Raw genomic sequence first — 21872 nt, 5'->3', positions numbered from 1 at the left:
AGGATCAAAGCAATGCTTCCAGGAATGAATTTGAGAGTATTGCTTCCCTTTCAATTTCATTGAACAGTTTAAACAGTAGTGGCTGTAGTTCCTCTCTAAAAGTCTTGTAGAATTCAGCAGTGAAACCATCAGGACCTGGGCTTTTCTTAGTTGGTAAGTTTTTAATTATGTTTTCAATTTCATTGATTGATACTGGGTTGTTTAGAATTTTTAGGTTTTCTTCGTTCAAGTTTGGTAATTCTTATGTATCTAGGAATCTGTCCATTTCTTCTGTGTTTTCCATCTTATTGGTTCTTGAAGTAGGTATTGATGATCCTCTGGATTTCTCCTCAGTCTGTTGTAATTTCACCCTTTTCATTCCTAATTGCATGGATTTTGGACTTTTCTTTCCTTTTTATGATAAGTTTGGCTAAGGGTTTGTCAATTTTGTTTATTCTTTCGAAGAACCAACACTTGACTTCATTGATTTTTTTTCACATCATTCTCTTAGTCTCCATTGTATTGATTTCTGCTCTGATCTTCATAATTTCCTCCCTTGTATGAGCTTTGGGTTTGTCCTGCTCTTCTTTTTTCTAGCAGCTTGAGGTTCAGCATCAGGTTGTTTAATTGAGCTTCCTCTGTTTTCCTAATATGTATATTCACTGCTATGAATTTCCCTCGTAAGACTGCTTTCACTGTGTCCCATAGATTCCAATATGTTGTATTGTCATTGTCATTTAATTGAAGGAACTGTCTGATTTCTTCTTTAATTTCCTCTGTGACCCATTGGTTATTCAGAAGTATATTGTTCAATTTCCATGTGATTGTGAAATTTTTGTGGTTTCTTTTGCTATTGATCTCCAATTTCATTACACTATGGTCTGATAATATACAGGGGATAACTTCAATTCCTTTGCACTTACCCAAACATGTTCTATTAGCGAGTATGTGGTCTATTTTGGAGAATGACCTGTGTGCAGCTGAAACGAAAGTGTATTCTGATTTGGTGGGGTGGAACACTCTGTAAACATCTGTTAAGTTCATTTGTTCAAGACTTTGATTGAGTTCTACTATTTCATTACTTATTTTATGTCTAGTTTATCTAACTATTTGTGACAGTGGGGTATTAAGGTTCCCCACTACTATAGTATTAGTGCTTATTTGATTTTTCATGTCTATTAATATTTGTTTTATATAGTTGGGCAGACTAGTGTTTATTGCATATATATTGTTCCCTTTACAAGGATGTAATGTCCTTCTTTGTCTCCCTTAATCAGTGTTGGTTTGAAATCCACTTGATCTGCAAAGAGGATAGCTACTCCTGCTTTTTTTCAGGTTCCTGTCACATGGAGTAATATTTTGCACCCTTTAACTTTCAGTCTATGAGTTTCTTTTTGAATTAAGTGTGTTTCTTGTATGCAGCCCATTGTTGGATCCTGCTTCTTGACCCATTCTGCCAGTCTATTGTTTTGATTGGTGAATTGAGAACATTAACATTGATGGTTATAACTGATATGTATTGACTCATCACTGTCATGACTTTTTCTTTTGGATTCTCCCCCCTTTCTCTTTAATCTCTTGTCATGCCCAATGGATTCATTCTGCTGGGCTTCCTAGGGTTGTGATCCTCAATTTCTTTTCCTAGCATATTGTTTAAAAATTTTGGAGTGCTACTTTGGTATTCATGAAGTTGCTAAGTAGCTGTTTGTCATGAAAGTATCTTATTTCTCCATCAATTTTGAAAGATAGTTTTGCAGGGTACATCAATCTGGGTTGGAAGCTGTTTTCCTTTAGGGCTTGAAATATGTCACTCCAAGCTCTTCTTGCCTTGAGGGTTTGCATTGAGAAGTCTGCTGTGATTCTGATGGGCTTTCCTTTGTATGTGATTTGTTTCTTTTCTCTCACTGCTTGTAGAATTTTTTTCTTCTGTTGAATTTCTGGAATCCTAGCTATTATATGCCTATGTGTAGATTTTTTTTTATCAAGGCTAGTTGGAGTCCCATATGCCTCACTTATCTGTATGTCAAGTTCTTTTCCCCTGCTTCGAAGTTGTCTGCCATCACTTCTGTGAACATTTTTTTTATGTCATCTGCACTTTCTCCTGTTTCTTCATTGACTCTGATCAGTCTTATGTTTTTCTTCTTTGCATTGTCTAGAAGCTATTCATTTATGTCTTGGGGTCCCTTACTATTTTAAAGAAATTTTTCTTTTCCTGATTACTAATTGCAATCTTATCTTCTACATCTGAAATTCTGTCCTCACATTGTCTCATTCCACTGTGTAAACTTTCAATGGAGTTTTTAATCTCCTGGAAATCTGTTTGCATCTGTTTTATGGATTCCATTTGTTTCCTATGTTAGGATTCCATCATGTTCCTCAGCTCCTCTATTTTTTATTTGTGTCCACTCTAGATTTATTAATCATGTCTTGCACTATGTGCACAATCTCTGCTGTTATCTGAGAAATTATTTCTGATTTCATTTTTTCCAGTTCCTCTTTTGTTGCCAGTTCAGGGAATCCAGATGGTTGATTATCAGAGTTTTCCATCTCGTTACCCTTTGGTGTTGCTCTAGGTGATCTGGAAGTCTGGTTTGGTGGCTTGTTTACATGTCTTCTCATTTCACAGTGGGGTTGGGAGGGTGGCTGCTGCTGGCACCCACACAGGTCACCTCCTCTGTGCTGGAAGTGGTGCTATCACAGCCCAGAAGCCTCCTCCTCTGCTCTGTTCTTCTTTTGTTTTGTTCCTGGCCATAAAGCAAGCAGTTTTGCTTCACCAGGAGTTCCCACCATGATGTACTATCTCCCCCAAGCCAAGTGATCACAGATTGGAATCTCTAATAAATAACCAAAATAAACCTGTTGTTTTTATAAGTTGATTATCTCAGGTATTGTTTATAGTAATGAAAAGCTGACTAACATAGTATGTTTGGGGAAACATCTGTAACAAGGGCTCTATTGCTAAACAGACTATAGGAACATAGCACACTGTAGCCTTCTTTTAGAAAGTCATAATGCACGTCAGTATAATAAAAATCCTGAGAAGTTCTACAGCAAAGAGACCTGCTCAACTCAGTTTTCCAATTTACTTTATGACAGCCTCTCCCAACCATAGAAGGGATGGAGTAAAGCCTCCCTAAATATCCCCTGCCCATTGAATTGGTGCTCAGAAGAAAGTGCTATAGAAAATGCTGAAGTAGAGGACCTGTGGATTCTGTTTAGCTTAAATCAGAGTTAATAGTCTTCATGAGTTCATTAGCTCTAAAAACAGTTCACCAGATATGAGCAAGGACCATGTGGCCAAGAGCAGATCTCACTGTGAACATGATTCTCTCTGAAATGCCTTTAATGTTCTGTGAGTGGCACATGAGTGGTGAAAGCCATGTAAGCCCAGAATACAATGAACCTGTCTGTGCAGCCTGTGAGCCCTACTGGAGCCGTCTGGGTTCCAGCCATCCCATCAGATTCAACAGTGAATGGAAACCATCATTTCCAGCCTTATAACAAATGCTAGGAAACCCACCCCAAAAAACCTATTCCTTAAATAACAACTAATCTTGCAAACACTTCTAGGACACAGAAGCTATCACAGAGGAAAGTGTTTGGCAGCAGTTTCCAATAACATCACTGGATACACCAGCCCCACATGCCTTCACCCCTTCACCTATATCCTACACACAGCACACAGACAACTACCTCTTGTTTTCTAGTACTGCCACACACAAAAAAAGAAAAGAAAAAAAAAAAAGAAAAAGGGTGCCCTTGGGCCACACAGGAATTTTGGGAACAAAACTGCTGCTGCTGGGAAAATCTAGAAAATTGAAGAACATGACTGGCATTTCCTTCTGTCTCCATGATATCTTCATTTTGAGCAGAAAGTGTAGTTTGGATGACAATGGCAGCTGTGGATCCTCCTGCAGGAGGCTCAGAGCCCACAGTCCCTCCAAATGGCAAGTTCTGCTGCTCCCTCCTCCCACTTAGCAGCAGCAGGCTGTCACCTGAAGCCTTCCCCAGCCTTGTTCCTTTCCATAGAGACTCACTGCCAGCAAGGCTTGCACTCTGCTGCCACTCATGTGCCACATCAGGGAGCTAGGCAAGTGATGCAAGGTGGATGGTAGAGGAATAGACAACCACCTAGCAGGGGTGATCGGAGGATGAAAATTCCTCTTCCTTCCAAAACAGTCTTTCCCACTGGCTGTAAATGCCTAAAACATTAGAGTAATAGTTTCATTCCTTCTGCTGGAAGCAGAGCCAGCAAATAAAAGGTGTGTAGTGCATGCCATTGCTTCCTCCTCTACACAATCCAGCAACTTTCTTGCTGCATCCTCACTTTGCACCTCTTCCCAGCCATTGCCCTATTAGATTTCCTGTGAAATTTTTTCACAGGAAATTTCCCACAGGTTGTGGGAAATCACTTAACCCAGAAAGGGAAAACATGGGTGATAGAAGAAACATGGCAAGCTGATGAGGTATGTGTGTAGCTTTGTTATGCTTTTCCCTCTGCTTTTGAAGGGAGAAATGTATATGTATATCATTTTATGTTTAAAATTCCCATAATAAAATTTTAAATTAACATATATACACATATATGTATGTATATGCACATATGTTCTTCTTCCTACTTAATATCACTTTAAGCAGTTATCAGCAATTTAAATTATAACGTGAAGGAGTTTTTGCATCTTTTTTTTTTTTTTGGTACCGGTGTTTGAACTCAGGACCTTGCACTTGCAAAGCAGGCAGGGTCACCACTGAGCTAAATCCCCAGCCCTTTTTGCATCTTTTTTAGAACAAATTTGTATAATAAAAGAATAGAAGGTAAGCTGAATTTTTATGTGGACAGAAAACCACCAGTTTGGAGGAAAAGAGAATCAAACCTATCTGGGAGTCTGGAGTTCCCAAAAACAAGGAAGGGCAGCAAATTGCTTTACAAACTGTTAAGACTGATGCTATTTAGTACAATCACACTGGGATTGAGACATTTGGTGGAGGAATTGAATGCTCATAAGCTCTTAACATTGTTGGTGTCTGGTGCATTTGTTTTTGCCACTAACTATCTCTGCTTTTTGCATCAACCAGCTTAAATGTTAGAAGCCAAGATTTTGATTTGAATTATAAACTGTGAAAGTTGGTCAACCAGCTCACCTGTTGCTTCAATGTACCCAGCTTTCAAGTTAATGATTATTGATTTCTCTGAGCCTAAGGCCACACATGGATCCCCCCCTCCAGCAGACCTAGAAAAGATCATTTCTCACCCATAATTTATAGAAAGTTTCATTCAAGCCTCTGAAATGAGGCCACCTTTCAAAATAATGCAAAGCTAGTATTCCCAGCCCATGAGCCCAATATTCCTTCTTTCTACTGTGTAACCCTGTAATCTCAGACTGCTCCTATGTTCAAAAAAGAATCAATAAAAATACATTTATACTTTAGTGATATCAATTCTTAAAGTCTGTAGGAATTGAAGTTGGGTTAAATGAAGTGGAGTTATACACACAATGGAATATCTGAGTGACTGTCAAGAAGGATGAATTAGATCCATAGAGCTGATACAAAAAGATCTCCAAGACATTCTATTTAGTTTGTGGCAAAAGTCCAGTTGTCTTCTGGAGACAAGATCATTCCCTGCCTAATGAGGGAGAGCTTACCTATTAATCACCAGAACTGATCGCTAACAGAGCTTGCAGGAAGCCAGATCCAAATGGTTGAGCACAATGGAATAGCAGAGTTTGAAAATGGTCTTCTGTCTTGTTCTTGGAAAAAGTGAAACTATCCCTTCTATGCAGAGATATGACAGTAGCTGAAAGGAGAAAAGACAGACACAATTTTTGCATATTTATGCTTGCCTCTTGGGGATGGAAAGCAGTTACCTTAAGATCCAAACCTATAAGTTTTAAGTTTCTAAACATCTGACATTTTCTTTATTTTCTTTTTTTTTACACCTGAATATTTAATAAAAATCTTTGAAAATGCTAGGAAATTCCATTCATGCTAGGGATAAAGAAGGGAAGGAGATGTTGTGCTTCCTGGGCCTAAATTTCAAAAGGGAAGTTGTGCACCCTCGGTGGAATGAGATCCAAGTAAGATACAGAACAGAAAGTGAGCCTTGAGGGTCCAAGCTCTTTCAGTTCTCATTTATAACTCTGCTGTTCTGGAAGTTTTGTAGTTATCTCAGCAGGGTGTGGGAGAGACTGCTATATCCTTATCTTGTCCTATGGGTATTCTCTGATTTTTGGTGAGGCAAATGGCTGTGGCAGGCCACATCTCCCAAACTCCCTTGCTTCTAAGCTAAGTCAATAGATTCATAGGATATTGCCAGATAGGCTATAAGCTAAGTCAAAACAAAAGTAAGAGGTTATGGTAAGTGTGATTTCTGAGTAGAGCTCTTAAAGAGAGTACAATTTCTCCCTTTTTCTCACTGGCTGGAATGGAAACATAATAACTGGAGCTTAAGCCGCTCCTTTGAACCACAGGGTAGAAACTTTATATTAAAAATGGAAGGCAAAGAGCCTAGGTTCTTAGTAATTGTGCAACTGCTGTTCCACTTCAAGACACCCTATATTTATGTGAGAATGTTACTCAATAAACTTCTATTTATCCTAAGCCATTATTGTGTTAGATTTTCTGTCACTCACAGTCAAGCTTAAACCTGGATGATAGATACATAAAATCTCCTAAAGTTCTTTGCCTTAAATGAGTCCAGTTCCTTTGTAGTGTGTGTGAGTATGTGTGTGCTTAAGAATAAGGTTTCCATGGAGGCCTCAGAGATGGATCATGGGCATCCACATGCCAAGTGTGCAAAATAAAACAGCTCTACTTCTGCAGACAAATCTCATTCCTGCAGATATCCCAGAAATTCATTTCCCTTTTTCTCTTACCCATCCCTAAGATCACAAGCCAGACTTCAGAATAGATGGGCAATGACAAGGAGGCTCTCAGAGTCTCCTACCCTATTCAGAGCAGACTCAAATTTATTCCTTCAATGGTCCTATGGACTAAGGCAGGTTAGTCCAATTAATATGAACAGTGTTTCCCTGAGTGTTCTAATACCAACCCCAGTTGTAATACTAGATTCCTTAATAACCCAGCCTACACTAAATGTGAGTAAATTTCAACAACACTGAATCTTCCTTTTAGATCTACTATCTCTGGAGAACTCACTGCCAAGAAGCAGATTTTTAAAAAAAACAAAAAACAAAAAAGACCACCATTCTCCATAATGAACCATAGATAAAAATTAAAAATGCAGAAGCCCAGATTCTTCCCAATATCAGGGGCTGATTTTGCTGGCAAGTAATTGGAAGGTGGATGCACCATTGTCTGATGAAAACATTCAAAAGCAGACCACTTTTGCTGTTGAAACTTCATGGCAGTGCTAGAAAGAACTCATCTTACAGTAGTCCCAAAAAGAATAAGTTCAAGAGAAAGAAAGGGGAGCCATTTGCTCTGAAATACCATAAGGTTGATATGATTGACAAAATTAGTCACCTTCAGAAGTGTCCTTCTAGAAAGTGTAAATAAGGACTAAAAGGTAATCTGAAATAGGAAGAAAAGATGTAAAAGGGAAGGGGAAGTGGGAAGGATGGGGGAAAGGAAAGAAGGGAATGGAATTAATATGAGAAAAATAAAAAGTGGAAACAAAGTCTTTGTAGATAGGGAGGAGTGGAGGGGTTGAAGGGAGGGCAAGGGAATGGGGAAAAATAAGAACCAAGATGGATTATGTAAAGGCATAAATTTCCCATGATGAATGTCATATTGTACACCTTAAATGTACCAATAAAATTAATTTAAAAAAAAAAAGAAGTGTCCTTCTAATAGCATCTTCATGGCCAGCCACCTGGACATGCCACTCTGCAAAGGCTGTATAATCCTTCCTCCAGCAAACCAGAAAACAGGTACGTGTGTGTGTGTGTGTGTGTGTGTGTGTGTGTGTGTGTGTATGTGTGTTAACTCAAGACCAGAACTACTGTAAGTATTGAATTGTACTCCATTGTACTCCAATATCTTAAATAGAAAAACTTTATTCTTGAAAAGATGAGAAACTGTGGTGATAGAGAACAGATTAGTGGTGGCCAAGGGTTTTAAGTGAGGAAAAGTGTGAGTACAAAGGGGCAGCAAGAGGGAGCTTTTAAGAGCAATGAAACAGCTCTGATACTTGACTGTATTGGAGTGGTTCCATGGAGTTATACATGTGTTAAAACTCAAAACTATACATCAAAATATTTAGGTTTATAGAATAATCATTTTAATTGTTAAAACTTTAAGGGCTTTTCTAAGAAGTCAAAAAATAAACAGAGCCATAGAGTAGTTTATAACCAAACTAACAAAGGACATGTAGCCACTCCTTCCAGGTGTCAAGAGTGCCAATACCTGCACACACAGAGGCCACTGTGTCACTTGGAGATGGCCACCAGAATGAGCTCTTACATCACAGGGGACCAAGCCACTGTTAGAAGTACAGTGGTACAGTAACTAGTCACAAGAGCTGCTGCATCTTCTTATAAGCGGGCATGGTCTGCACCCAGTGATTCATGGGAGACTTCCAAAGTGCACAAAATAAAGCAACTTACAAGAAAGAAAAAGAAAATATTCAGCATATTCAACCTGACTAGTTAATCAGAAGCATTACCACCACAAAAACAAAACAGAACCCAAAAAATACACAGTTTAAGCATTCTGGTCTGCTCTGTATAGATACCTGCTCAGAGGCATCCGGTAACCTAGAGGCAACCACAAAGTGGGAAGGAGATTGACACACGAGGAGGAGAGACACTAATGAGATGAAATTTGCCACTATCACAATACACTGGGGACATGGAGTCAAAATTAGGCTTAGTAATGTACAAGCACAGAACTGGAGATTTCTCACCTATCAGTGTTTGGGGCCTTCGATCAGTACCCACTATCCCAACAAAACTCACACTCTGATCACCCTTGATGACTGGGTATATCCCTCCAGCCCCTCCCCACTGCCTTGCTCCAGGAGTGACGGGGGTGCTTGCTGCACCCAAAACCACTTCCCATCAGTCCCACCGGGGACTCCTGCTACAGCTGAGAGAAGGCTCCCTGGCAGGGTCCAGCCAACTACTAGAAGTACCCTCCTTGTCTCCCTACAGGCCTGCCCCAGGCTTTTTAGGCTAAGCTCAGTGCACAGGCCATCTGAAGGTAAAGGATTAATATCCTCAAGGACAGCCCTCAAGCACAGGGTCAGAAATCAGTGAATGAGTGCACGAGCTCCACTCCAGAGGCAGTGCTGGCAGGTCCTCATCAGGCCTCGTCCTTTTTCCTGCCTCCCTCCTTGTCCACCCTCCTGGCACTCTTACTCTTTCCCTTGATCACCTCACAACCAAACCCACTGCTCCCAAATCCTTGTTTTAGGCTTGGCTTTCAGGGAAACCCAAACTATGACAAATAGCTGGATTAATACTCTACTCCATCTCGCTCATTCCACGCGATCCCAGAGCCAACTCCCACAACACAATTGCACATTTCCATCAAATGCCAATGGCTAGAAAAACTTAAATCTCTTGTCAGTACCTAAGCTGAGACATTCTGGCTGTTTCCAATTAGGAAGCTACAGCTAAGACACTTCCCTTTCCCTTTTTAGGGACCTGCTGCTTTCCAGTTTCCAAGTGCCTTCTGTCCCCACCCCAGGCTCCCCTGGGTCCCCTGGCTGTAACTAGCAGGTCCTGACCTTTTCTGACTTCTGTTCTCACTTATGCAATGAACCCCAGGAGTCTGGCGCTCTAAGCATTTCGGTGGCCACTGGAGGGCTGGCAATTTCTTCATTAATGAGGGAGGGGAAAGGCTGTGCTGAGGAGCCTTTGCTCCCGCTCTCAACTCCAGCACTGCACCAGGTGGCAAATCCTCCTTCCCTCCCTCCCTCATCAGTCTGTTCAAGCCCGCTGCCTCCCAGCCACAACTGCTCAGGTTAAGATGCATCAAGATGGAAAGTTGCCACTTGATTAAGATAAAAATAAAATAATCAAAATATGTACCATGTTCCTCCTTTGAACAGATGGCCAAGGAGTTTGCCTCATAACACTGAACATCAAAAATGAATCAGAGGCTCATCTTCCTGCATAATCAAGAATTCACTCACTGTTTGTTCAACAGCCAGGCAGGAGCTAGAGATGCTGTTAGCAAAGGTTGACAAATGGCAGGGAAACCATGGATTCCATCATGAGCCTCTCCTGAGCTTTTTTCTTAGTCTGTGGGGCAACCCTATCCGCATCAGACACTGCGTCGATGCGTATGTTGAAGAGCAAACAAGGGGTGTGGAATAAATGGAAGATATTTCAAGAGGGCCCAGAGCGACCCTTTGTCAGACAGTACCTGTTGACTTTTTTTCCAAAGAAAGAGTATTCGTGCAACCTCATGCTTTTTATCTCATGGAGACATCCCAGTCTAGACACTTGTCACTTCACTCCAGTTACAACACTCAAACATATCATATGATGATTTATTTGTTTACTTGTCTTCACTACCTTGAGCTCTTTGAAAGCCAGGATCATTTCTTATATGACTTGATATCACAGGGCACAGCAAATGCCAAAGTGGTGAATAAATGAATGAAAATAATCAGAAGTATTCAAAGAGCCTCTCAGTTGGACTGCTTCCTCCATTATCTTTGCTCAATTCCACATAGCCAACCATTTAAGCCTTTCTAAAACCTTGAGTGGGCATTATCTACAGGTGATATGAAATTATACAATACACACACCTACAAGATACATGATGAGGTGGAAAATAGACACAGAACAAAGTGAGAAGACACATAATTGATTTAAGAGGGAAAATATATGTACATATGTAGTGCATATATCCTAAATGGTCCCACAATATCCAAGGGAATTAAAAACTGTTTGAGGGCCAGGGATTTAGCTCAGTGGTTCTACCGCCTGCCTTGCAAGCACAAGGTCCCGAGTTTGATCCCCAGTACCAAAAAAAAAAACTCTTTGATGCTGTTAGAAAAAGAAGTTAAGAGCTAAAGGTGGTAAAGAACCTTGCTTTTTATTACCTGTCCTTCTAGATCTGAATTTTTACCTTTCACATGAATTGCTGCTTTTCAATATAAAAGCTAGTCGATGGTAATTATTTTAAGAATCACTGGTTAATTACTCTCCTTCTCAAAAAGAGTCATTGATTGCCTACTTCCTTCAAGTCAGTCCCTTAAACCCCAACTTGACTTTCTAACCTTTTCTTTGCTAAACCCCTCCACAGATCTACTCATTAGCAAGTGAGTCTTGATGCTATGGGGTCAATATTCCAGTCCTCCTTCCAGGCACACGGTAGGATTATATTTCCCTGCTCCTTCTAAAGCATGACAGCCATGTATCACACTCGAATGGGCATGGAGGGAAGGTGGAAGCAAACAGAGCCTGTGGTGGGCACCTTCTAAGATGACTCCCAGCAACATTTGCCTCCTGCATCTGTCAACTTGTCTGATCTCCTTCCTTTAAGTGTGGGCTGGGCCTAGTGACTAGCTTCTAAGAAATAAAATATAGCAAAAGTGATGGGGATGTTACTTCCAAAATTAGATAATAAAAGACTGTGGATTCAGACCTTCTGGCATAGTCTTTCTCCCTCTCTCTTTTCACATGCTTTCCCTTATGGAGAAGGTCATCTAGCAATAAAGTCAGGCTGGCCTTCAGCACTCAGTCCATCAAATCCTGCCAAAAACCATTTGTGTGTGAGCTTGGGAGCTTATCCTAGCCCATTTGACCCTTGAGATGGCTGTAGCCTGGCAGACACCTTGACTGTGGTCTCAGAGTCCCTGAGCCAGAGCACTCAGCTAAACTACATGGGTTTCTGACCCTCAGAAATGGTGACATAATAAGTTCATGCTGTTTTACGTCAGTAAGTTAAGGAAACTGTGTTATATACATCAATAGATAACTAAGAGCCACTGTGCTATCCCCACCACAACTGCCGTGTCCCTGCTGTGGTGATCCGGAGAACAGAGGTGAAGCCGTTCCTCATCCTTGGATGACTATGAGGACCAGAGTCCCCCACTGACCCCCACTGAGCACGTAGGATGAACAAGATATAAATCTTTGTTGTGGTTGTTGTTACTACAGCATGACTTAATCTATCCTCAAGACATATGTGAAAGCATTTTAAGGTACAATTATTGTATATTATATCCTGAGCATTATTTCTTCCTATGCTCTGACCTTTGGGCCCCCATTTCTCATCTTCAGTGATATACAGCTACCAATTTTCAATTTAGCCTCTCTCACAAACTACAATTACTCTGGTCTATAGCAGTCTGCCTCCCTCTTTTGAGCACCAATCACATGTCTGCTTCCTTTCCTCTCGCTTCTTACAACTGTAACTAATTATATATATATCTATTTATTCAATGCCTATCACTTCTTTTAAAATATAAACTCCATGAGCACAAGGATCCCACTGGTTTTTTTCATTGTTATATTTCCAGCATCTGGCACAATACCTAATACAAACATTTAAATATGTAAATGAATAAATGAATGAAAATCATACAATCTCACCATCCTCTGTATACTCATTTTTTTTTTTTTGGTACTGGGGATCAAACTTGGGACCTTGTGCTTGCACGGCAGACGCCGGAACCACTGAGCTAAATCCCTAGCCCAAAAGTGCAACAGGAGGCATCATATGATGTGAAAATGTTTTTTGTTGTTGTTGTTGTGTTTTTTTTGGTACTGGGGATCGAACTCGGGTCCTTGTGCTTGCCCAGCAGGCAACAAAACCACTGAGCTAAATCCCCGGCCTTGTATACTCATTTTGACACACTCATAGAATGCTTAGTCCTTTTTGTCTCCAATGTGTGAAGATTACATCTCCCAAGTAGATTCTGAGTCTGCTGGTGCAGGATAGTGTCGGTACTCCTCACAGTGGTTTGCTCACATCCAGAACACAGTAACTGATGAATTAATAATCTACCATGTGCTCAAACTACTGATAACTAAATTAATGTAAAGAAAGAGGAAACAGTAGAACATACGCGTGAGGAATGTGCATTGAGAGTAGACAAGAAAGGCTTCCTGTTGGAGGAGAGGTTAGGTACACATTTGCAAGAGAGTAGAGAGCTGGCTTGCATTAAGCTGGTTATGGTGTCAAGCACCAGATTGGATGCTATGCATGTATTATTTTGCTTACCTTTCACATCAGCCCTATCTACATTCTATTATCCTCATTTTACAAATGAGGGACCTGGGACACAGAGAAGTTAAATCATTTGTCCAAGGTCACACTGCTAACAAATGGCAGAAGCAACATCAAACACAGATCTGCCTCTCTTCAAAGCCCATTTCTTTCTACTATGCCAGAACATAAATCTGGATGGAAGCTGGCTTGCCCAGACTCTGTCATTATTAGCTTTATGACTTTGGGCAATATACTTAACCTTCTTTCTTCCCTTTCCAAGTTGGGGTTAATCATAGCACCTATGTCACAGAGTTGTTGTGAATATTAAATGAGGTAACATATGTAAAGTGCTTTGAATTGCACCTCAGCTATAATAAAGACTATATAAATGTTAGCCATTGTTACAACTTTTCAAAAATGGATTTCAGGGAGAAAAAGACCTTTTCTCCCTCCCCAAAGAGAATGTCTATGAGTGTGTCTTACACTGGAATCCTCTTTCATGTGATATTCCTGAGGCCTGAGCCTTAGGACTGTACAGAGAAAGGAGTTTCTGGGAGAGAAAAGGTCCTGTGGGAAACACAGGGGCAAATCTCACCTCACCTGCCCCCACCAGCCTGCACACTTCTCCCTCCTCAGCCTAGAGGGCCTTGGCACTAGCTAAGGAGCCCTGTGGGGCACTGCCCTCTGCCCATCAGCCATGCCCATCTGATGGATTCTCACACAGGACTGGCTCCATCATTTACAGAACCCCATGCAAAACAAAAAGGTGGGGTCTCTCATTCCAAAGGAACTAAAACTTTCAAGAGTAGAGCATGAAACCAAGCTCAGGCTCCTCTAAGTTCAGGGCCCTATGTGGCCACACAGGTAACCCAGGAAGCTGTCCTTTTCCTCAAACCTCTGCAGCCACGGCTAAAATGGCTGGAAGAGTCAGAGGGAAATGAGCCAAGCCATCTCTCACATTGGCTTCTCCATTCAAGGAAAACCTGAGGTCCAAAACCCTCTTCCTTCAAATTAACTCAGTATTTTGATTAAAAACCATGATAAACTTGTGGGTGCAACAAAAGAAGAAACTGACATTTTAATACAACTCATTAGAGCACCTTTATTAACTCCAGAAATAGAAAGAGGATATAAAATAGATTCGTTTAAAAATCAACACTGCACTGGTAAGGGCAGCCGTGATTCCAGGAATATTAATTGCTGGGTAGTCTCATTACTGATTAAATAAGAAATCTCAAATACCATTAAACAATTGTGATTAAATGTATGTCATTCTAATTGAATGTGTGTTTATTACCTTCCACTGAATCGGCAGGTCACCTTCCTGTTTTGTATATTTGAAAAGGGCATATCTATGCAGTGACAGCACAGAGCCATTATTTCTCAGAGAGCCCTGAAACTCTCAGAGTTGTATCCTAAAATATGACTGTATTTGCAGATGGTGAAGGAGTATGCCATACAATAGGGAACCTGGGATGATGAAAATAAATTCCACTTAATGTCACGGCTGGGCACTTTTTTCTTTCATCTCATTACCCAGCTCTGGATTTTCTGATGCCAGAGTGGCTTGTGTCCCTCTGCCTTTGCAGTCTTTGAGGACTGGGGAAGTTGGGCATCTTCTAGGCTCAGACATGAAGCTCTGAGTCCTTGAAACTGTATCTGGCTGGGATCCTGGGGAAGTAAAAAGCCCTTGGTCTAGTCTCTTCCTCATTTTTGCTAAGCAGAGCCTTCTAAGCCCTCTCCTCCACCCCTTTTTTTGTTATTGTTTTCCAAAGTCAAGTAGACAAAATTGTCACCATTCAGACTGATTTTTGCTACTCTCTTTTCCCATGGGACATGGGATGTCATCTCCCCATTGGATTAAGAGCCAAGGTGAGGTGGGACAAACATCTTGTCATGTGTGCCTATCGGCTATATCATCCCCCATAACACATCATCCTGGAAGGGACCGGGACAGCACAGGGCAGGCCCACCCTGGAGGAAATCACACAGTAAGCTAAGCTGTTCTCAGTGGTCCTTTGTTAACAGCATACATATACACCAAGTTACCAAGTCATGGTGATCTTCCTGAACTCCAAATCTGTAACACCACTACTCTGCTTCAGGTAAATGCTGGAATTTTCCCACCAGCTGGGCCTCCAGCTCCCTTCCATACATAGCTTGCCCAGCCTAACTTCTCCCTCTCTCACCCAGTCTCCCAAAGATACCCCGCATCACAGTGCACAGACTCTCAATAAACCCTGACCCAGGAACACCTCTGCTTTTAGCTCATGCTGTTCTCCCTGGAATACTGTTGCTTCAGTTATTGGAAAACTACAGGACATCATGCTTCTCCAAAGCAACAGGAAAGGAATATTGCCCCTCCTAAGAGTTAAGCCTCCCTTCCTAAGGGCCAGACTCCCCTATCACCAAGGGGCAGGTCTACCTGACCTCACTTTGCAGACTGCTAGGCTCTAGTGCAGCCTGCTAGGGAGGGCTGAGATGTGCAGGTCTGTGGGACTGTAGTGCCCTGTGAGCCAAACACACCACACCACAGGCCTTGGCTGCTACAGTGTGACACAGTAAGACTGGAGCCACATCCCAAGCTGTCCACTATCTTAGAGCCAGATTGGCCTGGGCACGAAGCTGTGGAGGCACCGCTGCGTTAGACAGATGGTGGAAGACCAGCTTGCAAGAGCAGCCTCAGGTCCCTACAGATGGAAACCATAGACCGAGACCCACATCAGTTCCAGGGAGCAGAGGGCTGCCCTAAATAATGAGTAGCTTTTAGATTTTCATAAATCTTGGCTCACAGGGACTTAGAGCTCCATTTAGTTTGATTAGCTACTCATAGTTAAGTCTCATGGAGCAGCCATACACTATAACCTCCCACTTCTGGTTCACAGGATGGGCCCCTTGCCTTCTCTATGAAGCCTTCCACATTGCTCCCACCAGCTGCCCTGTCCACACTGCTAGTAGAGCACTGACCACACCATGTGGCAGCTGGGTATGGACAAGCAGCCCCCAACTAAGCTACAGCCATCCTTGTGTCTCCAGTGCCTAGCAGCAAACCCACATGTAACACATCCTCAGAAATTATGAAAGGAAGGGAAGGAAACTCAAGCAGACTAAACCATCACCAAGGTCCTCCTGCACATCACTAGACTCCACTCTCCCCTAACCACTCCATGACCTCCACCAGAACCAGTTCTGTGTGCCTATAACAGGCAGATATCCACCCCTATTGGGAACGCAGTGGACAACTGACTCACTTAGAATGCTCAGGTACTTGACTCACTGAAAGGCAGTAAAACACTGGTATAAGACTGACCTCTGGAGCCAGCTTGTCTGGGTTCAAATTCTGGTTCTGCCACTTACTGGCTTTATGACCTTAAGTAAGTTATTTGGCCTATTGTGCTTTATCTGTGACAAAGAGGGGGAAATATCACCTATTTCCTTGGGTGACCGTAAGGATTAAAGGCGTAGAGCACGTAAAATATTAGAAAGATGCATAGCATGCAGTAATTATTGCATTATGATTACTTTAAAACCTATCTCCCCCATGAGGATTAAGAAAGTGTCCCATTTATTTTTTAGTACTAACCACCGCCCTTAGTCTGGCTTAGTGAAGGCATCAAGAAACAATTGATTGAAGAATGAAAGAATGATTAAAAGTCACTTTCCATTCTGACTTTCTAAATTTAACTTACCAAATTATGAAGTCTGATGTAAAAAAATTTACTCTTATTTCACCTCCCCTTAAATCGTATAAACTGAAAATGTTAGTAATGCCTGAGTAGCAATCTATCTTTCACCATTTTTGCCATGCAAATTTTTTTTCTATCTCCTCAAAATATACTGACAACTATACAGAATAGCCAACTATGGAAACCAATATTTGAGATATTTCATGTTCTGTCACGTTAGAATTCATCTCTGTCCCTGATCCTAATTTTTTGCATATATAATAATTGCATATTCAATCAAGAAAGCATAGAAATATCTAAGTTTACCAAATATTTGGATAAACTGCTGGGCAAAATACTTTAATAAATGTTTTTTCTTCTAGAAATTCATCTGAATAAATACTAATGTGAGTACCAGCACCACAGATTGTTTTTAGGAAGACCTTCCTTTCGAAAATAAGCTTAAGTAACAATACCTAAATGGAATAAATCAGAGGCCCAAACAAGAACTTAGGACATGCACAATCCTACTTAGGTATTCCAAACTCATTAGTAAAGCTACATGTCTGCAAGAAAAATCTTTAAGAGATAAGCAGACACTTTCTTTGAAAAACACTATTGTATTTAAGACTGAACCCTATGACTCATATTTTAAAAACATGCTATTACTGATAACAAATGCAATGCATCCCAAACTTTTATGACTGTCTCCAAGTCATCTAAACAAGCCCAAATGTGTTCAACAACCCTGGCTGGTAACATTCTGAATGCATTATGCCAAGGAAGAGTAAAATCAATCTGAAAATGTACCATAACAAGCACTAAAATACTTACTGGCATAATCAGGACATGTCTTTATCCAACTTATAAATTTAAAATGGTACAGTGTTAAAGTCTTATAGTGTTATTTTTTCTGACTTTTGCCAGTTCACTTACTGACAGATACTATTGCTTATACTGAGATACTAAGATAGTTGAGTATTTTTGAATACTTATTAAGAGTTAATACTCTACAAATTTTTTTAAATATCTTCTCAGATTGACGTGGAGCAAAGATAATTGATTTCATTTCAGTATATAGTTGGATTTTGAACTTTAGCTTGGTGGAATTGATTGTATGAGAAAATTTGTGGTGAAAATTAGTAAGAGATAAAACCCTCAGCAGGTTGTTCTTGCCAAGTTAATGTTTGTAGTGATGGGGTAAAGGGGTTTATGTACCAGAAGAAGTTAATAAGGGTCTGGGAAAAAGGAAGAAGAATACAGTCCTGTGACTAGAATATCAAAGTTCTGTCTTGCATCAGTATTTTCATTTTACTCCATCCTTTCACATTTGCCCTTGTTATGATATCAGGCTATTAGTACCTTGATGCAAAACATATTGTAGCAATCTTGAGCACTAGAAATTGGGGTGGGGGTGTTCTGTGGTAAGAGTGCTTGCATACCATCCATGAGGTCCTGGTTGGGAACGTATAATTTCACTATTATATTTGGTTTAAAGAATCCACATTAGTAATACATTTTAGTGACAGTAAATTATCCCACAATTTTAAGTTCTCTAAGGTGAAACAAAATCCATGGAAATGAGTTCCCCCAAAAAGAAGTGTGTGTGTGTGTGTGTGTGTACATGTACACACATACATGTATTCGTACTTTGCTTTCAATGTAAGTACCATGTGCTTTGGTCATTGAATTTAGTCTCTTTTCAGTGTTAGAAATTTATTTTATAAAACTGTGCTGAGACTTTTGGAGAAAAAATGAAACTGCTGTGATAAAAACTAAGTTTGTTTCAAAACTAGACATTTGGTTATATTTTCTTTGGAAACTGCAATAATTTATATATTTGTATCTTGCTTTGGAACTGTAACAATATATGCTTGTCTAATATTTTTAATTTTACAATAATAAAATAAATATTTTGTTATTTGCTAGCTTCAAAAAAAAGAATGAAAGAATGAATGAATGATACTGGTTTTAGGTCAGAGTACAGTCAGTGCTTCCTCAGTGCTAAGCCTGGAAAGAGCCAGGGCCTAAGGATGTGGATGGTGTTGGCTTTAATTAAGCCAATTTGGGAAGGGGCAAAAAAAGTTTGCAGAGGGCTGGTGGAACTGGAACCTCCCTGGAGGAATTAGAGGTCACACAATGTCAGAATTAAGAAGATAGGATACTGGAAAGGGACAGAAGCAGAAATAGCTGCATTTGCCTTTCTCTTCCATCCTGTTCTATGTCCATGGCTCTCTCCTCCCCCAGCTTCCTCTTCCTTCCCTTCCATACTCAGAAAGAGCAAGACACTGCAAGGCTAACAAAGGAAAGTGCCCTGGGTCACTCCTTTTGTGAAGGTAGAACACAGACAGAAAAGGTATGTGCTAAAATCGCCCTGCTGCTGCATTCCTGCCCAGTGTTCTGGGGCACAGAAGGCATCCACACTTCTGTGTGTGTGAAATAAATGGCAGAGGAAGGACAGTCACTGGACTGACAGCCCGCCTGCTAGGTGCCCAGACAGGACGCTTTTCTTTTCTGTACATCTCATCAATTCTTCAGTACAAAACAAAAATCAGTAACAGCTCACTCCAGATTTCCAATTTGGAAGTTCATCTTTAAACCTGCTTTAAATATTCTGTCCTGCGACCCTAAACCTGGAGCACAGACTCCTCTAGTCCATAAACACAGCCAAGAGAAAGTCAGTCAGAATCCAGAGCAACGCTCACCTCTGCACAGTCTCTCCATGTTAGAATTTGAAGTCAAAGGCTTCAGCCTGCTCTGGTTTTGGAATCTCATTTTATTTCTGCCATGCACCACAGGCTGGTAGGTGTGACAAATTGTCTTATCTTTGTCTAACCTTTGTTGGACCCATGCTTGCTTCAGGGTTTAACTTTAATATATGGGCTTTGGTTTAATAGCAAAGTGGTTCTCTTAAAATGTCAGATTGCAAAATGCTGAGTCCTTCACGAAGAAAAGCTTGGTCTGGAGTAGAAATTAGAACCACTGGGGTGCAAAGAGGAATGTCACATATCCTCAGTCTAAATAGAAGGAGATAGAGCTGAAGTTCAGATCAAATTTAGAAGGTAGTGCTGAGCTACAACGAGACTGTTTGCTCTGAAAGACAAGAATGAATCAGATAGAATGATCAGGCACCAGTTGAAATATTGTCACTCCTGAAAATAAACACAGTGGTGTAGATGTGACATTCAACATTTTATGTACTTAACAACTGACTAAACTGTACTAAATAAAACCAAAACTATGACGAGAACTAAGCAAATAGTGTTCGACTTGTAAGACATGATACAATCCTGCCAATATGTCTACAAAATTCTTTTATTTTTGCTAGATGATTGCATTGTCTTTATAAGTGAATTAGACCCCACAGTAATAATTGTTTCAGGCAGAATCACTGAATCTTAAATCAGTGGGCAAAATATAATGACAAATAGGATGTTTATAATGAAACTACCCACTAAATACTAATTCCAGAAATAAAAATAACAGTGGAGAAATCCAGCATCTCCCACTTTAAACAAGAGATCAAAATTAACATCACCAGTAACAGAGCAAACAGATCATGGGCCCATAATACAATGTTTTGAGGACACAGATCACTTTTGCCAAAAAATGCATAACCTGGATTTAAATCTCAAGGGAACAGCATGTAAACTCAAATTTGAAAACATTCTACACTTTCAGTTTCTCACACTAGATAAATAAATAAGGATTAAAATGATTAAAATGAATAATTGATAATTTGAAATAGGAAAAGGTCCAAAGGTGTAAGGGTGGTGGGAGGGGAAGGGGAAAGGGAAGAAGGGAAAGGAAAAATTATGAGAAAAGAAAAAAAATGGAAATGAAATCTATGTAAATAGGGAAGAGTGGAGGGGGTGAAGGGCACACAGGTAATGGGGAAAAAAATAAGAACCAAGATACATCATGCACAGGTACAAGCACCCAATGATAAATGTAAACATATTGTATACCTAAAATGTACCAATAAAAGAATTTAAGAAAAAAAAAAACATTCTACAAGGTAACTAACCAGTGCTCAACAGTGTCAAGCTTCAAATTCAGCAAGGAGAGAGAAGTTAGGCAAATAGGGCACAAGTCCTGAATAGCTAACCTAAAGTAAATTTAGTTACCCAAGAGCCTGAATAATTAACTTAAGTAAACCATCAGAGCTTAAGGGAATGCAAGGGACAAAGAATAGGTCCCTAAAGTGATGGAAGAGAACTTGGATGAAGTGAAATGCAAATGAAGGAGCTTGCATTCCAGACATCGAGAGTACCAAAAATTTTATAAAGACCCCAGCCCTGAGCCTGAATTTCCATGGTGTCTGCTTTGTGGAACCCCTCCCTAACTAGCAGGGAGCTTCTTCTTTTTTTCTTTCTAATAAACATGCATTTGGCCATTCCCCATCACTTGCCACTTACTGTTTTGTTGGTTTCAATCTTCATTGCCCCAACAAGGAGAACTAGAGCAAGCCGGTTATACTCACAGACAAAGAAAAACTGAACAGCTGCCCTTTTGTGGTCCTGGATTTGGGTCCTGGGGCTGAGAGGGGCAAGTAAAAAAACTGGCAAATCTGAGTCAAGTCTACAGATTAAATAATAATATTGGATCAATGTTAAATTTCCTGATTTTGATCATTGTACACCTAAATTAAATCAGTGTTATAGGTTCAGATCTAAAATGTCCCCCTCATGTGTTCAGAGGTAGGACCTTTGAAAAGTGACTGGATCATGAGGATTCTATACTCACTAATGGATTAATCCATTGATGACTTCACAGCTGACTGTGCTGTTCAGAGGTGAGGCCTGGTCAGAAGAGACGGGTCACTAGAGGCATGACCTGGAAGGGTGAGTTCTTGTCCCTGTCTTTCTCTCCACCCTCCACCCCAGTCCCCACTTCCTGAACATCATGGATTAAGCAGCTTTCCTCTGACCAACCCATAATATTGCCATGCCACTTCTGCCTTGTAGCCAGCTAACCATGGATTGAACCCTCTGAAACTGTGAGCCAAAATAAACTTCTCCTTCAAGTTGCAGGTGTTGGGCATTTTGTCCTAGCAATAGCAACATGACTAATGCAATCAGATGTTAACATTCAGGG

The 21872-nt window shown here is 40.5% G+C and overlaps 1 protein-coding gene and 1 pseudogene across 2 annotated transcripts in view; one reads left to right on the top strand and one right to left on the bottom strand.

The window, feature by feature from the left end:
- LOC110344323 (high mobility group nucleosome-binding domain-containing protein 3-like) overlaps positions 1-21872 on the bottom strand; it is a 638706-nt gene that overhangs the window by 522087 nt on the left and 94747 nt on the right. For both annotated transcript variants that reach the window (XM_087212223.1, XM_087212224.1), the window contains one exon: positions 5625-5776. The gene's annotated coding sequence lies outside the window, so the exon portion shown is untranslated. The remainder of the gene's footprint in view (positions 1-5624; positions 5777-21872) is intronic.
- LOC101723871 (phospholipase A1 member A pseudogene) overlaps positions 1-21872 on the top strand; it is a 48126-nt pseudogene that overhangs the window by 18608 nt on the left and 7646 nt on the right.

The sequence above is a fragment of the Heterocephalus glaber genome, unplaced genomic scaffold (assembly GCF_053883595.1).
Source record: "Heterocephalus glaber isolate CG9 unplaced genomic scaffold, H.glaber_assembly_v1.0 deba00001429, whole genome shotgun sequence".
Taxonomy (NCBI): domain Eukaryota; kingdom Metazoa; phylum Chordata; class Mammalia; order Rodentia; family Bathyergidae; genus Heterocephalus; species Heterocephalus glaber.
This window is presented reverse-complemented; position numbering and strand designations above follow the sequence as displayed.